Source organism: Mesoplodon mirus (genome assembly GCF_964341445.2).
Source record: "Mesoplodon mirus genome assembly, chromosome: 10".
Lineage (NCBI taxonomy): Eukaryota > Metazoa > Chordata > Mammalia > Artiodactyla > Ziphiidae > Mesoplodon > Mesoplodon mirus.
Window position 1 is genome coordinate 106,424,317 of NC_138986.1, and position 4,357 is coordinate 106,428,673.

The following is a 4,357-nucleotide window of genomic DNA, read 5'->3' on the forward strand; positions in this document are numbered from 1 at the left end:
TCTCTCCTTCTTCCTGATCCTGGGCTAGGGGTGGTCTAGGCTGGGCAGTGTCTCGATGAAATCTCCGGATTCCTGAAAAAGGAAATGAAAATCATAATAACATGCATGGGCCATGCCGGAAGCTGAGGGAGCAGGTGTGGTAGACGAGAGAGGGACATTGGCACGACATAGCTATGTCGTGAGCTTGGTGTCTGTTGGCCGTAGGACGGAGTGGTGTATCGGGTGTCATCTGTGGTCTTTTAATGTGTGTGTGGGGGGATACTGGAGCGGTGTCTATATACAGGGGTGTGGAGTATGGTGGTGAGGGCTGTAGTATGTGAGGGATGCGGCTGGATGCGTGTACGACGAGGAGTGTGAGTTTGGGAATATCGGTGGTGCATTCCTTGTGGAATGGGGCTGTGGTGCAGGAGAGTACTGTGGAGCACGTGCTTGGGGTTGATGTGCACTGAGAAGGGCTGTGCCTGGAGGGCACGTGTATGTGTGAGCTGTGTACACCTGAGCTGGATGGTCCTGCTCTCAGGCTGGAGGTGGATAATGCAGAACTCTGTCCTTCTCTGGAAGCAAAGGCAAAGACAAAGCCTACATTTTCCTCTGAAGATGCTTAATCTGGTCCCTCTTCCCTCCACCTCAAGCCCAGACCTTTCCGGCCCCTGCTCCTTGACTTCCCCACCATGGTAGTAGCAGTATTCACACACACACTCCCAGACTCAGCTGGCATCCATGCCCTCGGAACAGCTCAGGCATCCTGCCCAGGCTCCTCCACAGAGCCCTCATCACCTCTGATGACCCTGGATTTCCTCTCAGCCTCCCTGGGATCTGTGTGCCTCCTGCCTCACAGCCAAGCACCCCCTCACCTGAGGAGCCCCGCGCCCTTACCAGCGTAGCTGAGCTTGCGCAGAGTAGAAGTACAGAAGAAGTATTTAGAGGCAGAGGAGACCTCCCCTGCCCCTGGGCTGCAGCCTTGGGCCACCACAGTGGATCCAAGCCGAGGGGGATCCTCTTGTGACTTCGAGATTCCTGAGGGAGGAATGAAAGGCTCAGGGTGGGTTCATCAGTCCTCTGTCCACAGATATTTACTGAGTGTGTGACACGTGTCAGGTGCAGTGGATACACACAGTTGAGAGTGTGGTTCCCAGTGGATCCTCCAGGATTTAATTCCAATCAATACTTATTCTCTCACTGTCTAGTTGGTAATGTAGGCCTCGGTGGTGACTGTGAGTGTGTGGGAAGAGTGAGTGATGTGTATCAGTTAAGTCTGTGGTAAGTGTGGGGTTGGCATGGGGAGCACAGTGCAGACGTGTCTATCTGTGTCTGTGGCCTTTGTGTGCATTTTTTCTGTTCACAAGTCAGGAATTCTGGGACATGTAACTTTTCCTCATTACATGGTGTGGCTTGTATTTATGGTGCGTGTTCATTCATTCATTCACCAAGATTCAGTAAGCAGCTACTCCTGTGTATCCGGCACTCTTCCATTGTTGTAGTCTTTGTTAATGCTGCACATTCTAGTAGGGGAAGACACACACTAAACAAAACTACAATAAATATATAATACATCAGCTGGTGGTAAGTATATAAGGGTTGCCAGACTTAGCGAACAAGAATACAAGGCACCCAGTTAAATTTCAGTTTCAGATAAACCCAGAATAATTTTTTAGTGTAAGTATTCCCATGCAGTATTTGGCCTGACTTAGTTTTAGTGTAAGTAGGGCCCATACAATATGTGGGACATACGGATACTGAAAAATTACTTGTTGTTTATCTGGAATTCAAATTGAACTGGATAGCCCATATTTTCTCTGGCAATCCTGACATGGGTTACTGAGACTGTGGTTTCCTGTGGTTTGTACAAAGCGGGTCTGGCATTACTCAAGAATGTGTTATAAGGGTGGTGTGTATGACACGTGACTGGTTCTTACAGAGGTATTTAGAGATGGCTGAAGTTAGCTGTGTTTGTGCAAGAGTTGAGGAAATACATGTATATATAGTGTGTGTGTGTGTGTGTGTGTCCTATATATATAGTGTGTGCGTCTATATACATATCTCATCTCCAGCGTTTGGTGTTGGAGGAGAGGATTGTGATACAGGTGGGTTGTATGAGAACGTAGTATAGGAGGGATGCGTGTATATACCTCCATGTGCTGTGTGTGGTTTAATAAGGAAGTTATATGTGGGGTGTGTGATATTTTTGCTGTATCAGAGTGTACATGGGTGTATGAGTTACTGTCTCCTAAAACACCCCTACCAAGAATTCTGTATACACTCCTAGGTACGCCGAGTGTCAGCCAGCTCCAGGCAGGGTGACAAGAACTTTACCACACAGATGTTATATCTGGTAAGCACTCTACCCCCATTCATCTCGCTCTTCTCTGCACTACCACACACACACACGCACACACACACACACACACACTGACTCTCACACACACACACACACAGGAACATAGAGCAAAATATTCTGAATGGTCAGGGGCAGTCATTGCCTTCCCCAGCCTGTCCCAGCCACTGCCTGGAAATCTGCCTGCTGTCTAGAGCTCCATTCCCAGGGCCCATCCTACAGTCTCCAGGGCCCTGGGCCTGGTAGGAGCTACTGGGCTCTAATCTGGGGCAGAGGCCTCTAGCTGGAGCTCTGGGGTGACCACCCCTCTCCCAGGGCAAGCTACTCGCCTACATTTAATGCACGCAGGCACCACGTGGCCCGTGGCTCTCAGAGCTCCCCGCAGGACCCTGAGGACATTTCTCACCCCTGCTCACGTGGTCTCAGTCTCTGGAAAACCCTTCCCTTCCCTTGATCTCCTTTGGGAAATTCTTCCTGTTGAAGGAATAAATCCTCCTTGCTTTCAATATGACACCATCCCTAGACAAACAATCTTCTTTCAAAGTGCATTACACTTGTCAAGATATTTTTCAACAGGGCCTTCAACTCATGGGGCTTCTCTTTCCACTTTGGTAAAAGAGGCCAAGCAACTCATGGGTCTCTCTCAGCATCCTTGCATCCTTCACATCCCCCACCTCATGACCCCAGGGAAAGATCCAAGAGAATAAGAGAGAAATCGGGGTCTGAGAAAAGCTGCACCTCTAGGTCTGTGCAAGCAGGATGCAGCCTGCTGTGAGTCCGACAAAGCTCCAGGCCCGGCTGCCCCAGGAGAGAGTCCTCAGACCAGCGGAGCTGACCTCCCATCTCCCAGGGGGCATCTGGCCATTCTGTGCCGTCTCACACCACAGGGACCCTCTGGATAGATACGGCAGCATCAGTGAGACAAGGTCTCTCGCTCCCTGCTTCACAGGTGACACGTTCTCAGTCCCCCGCTTCCTGGAGAAGCTTCAGTTTGGCAGAAACCCATGTGCCCCAGACAAGTTGCCCCCCACATACCTCCACCGTTCTCGGCAGTTTCCTGGGACTCTTCATTTTCCAGATGTTTCCTCTTTTGTCGCCGTTCCATCGTACCAACTAGAAGTCTCCCTTAGAAGATGCCTCAAGAGATGTCCAACTCCTCCTCTTCCCTACAGGTTGGCCCTTCTTGGCTCTTGGGCAATCCGTTGAAATGATTCAATACAAATCAAAATGGTCAAGTCTCCTAAATGGCTGAAAAACTTGTACCACTTAGTGAACCAGCAGTACTGCCTAGTGCTCACCAGGGCTGTTATGTTTGCAAGGTTGCCAGGCGCACAGTGGAATTCTGTGACCTCAGTGATGACATCAGAGCATTCGGTGGACCTAGGTTGAGCACAGTGTCTGCAGTAGCACACGCCCCATTTTCAAGAACAATTCCTTTTTCCCAGCCGAAGCTTTCCCGTGAAATAGAAAGGTTCATACCATATCTATTATAAATTGTATCATACCATGTCTATTATAAAATTCACATTTTGATTGGAGATCTTTTAATGTCTTTTCTAGAGAGATTTAATATGAATATTTTAAATGGTCTCCAGTTTCCCTGTGGATTATTGACATTTTAAACTCTGCACTTCAATTTTCCCTCAATACGTGTAATTTTGTCACGGCTCTTTCTGTACTTAAAGATGAGGAACTATATAATTGATTTCTTCATTTTTTCCCCATCTCTTTCCAAGGTACTGCATTTGATTGTGTCTTGCGACTGAGTGAAAAATGCTAGTCCTTGAGTCAGGACTTTGGGCCCTTTAGCAAGTAACTCAACCTATCTGGGCTTCAGCTTCTGTATGTGCGATCAAGAGGCTTGGACTAGCTGACTTTTCAAATGCTGTGTTTCTTTGATTCACTCTCACTTACAGATCTGCTCCGTAAGAAGAGGGTCTGTTCTCATAAAGTAACAACAGTCTTTTCCTCACCTTGGGTTGGGCGGAGTTTATCTGTTCGTACTCAGTTTGTTAGTTATAT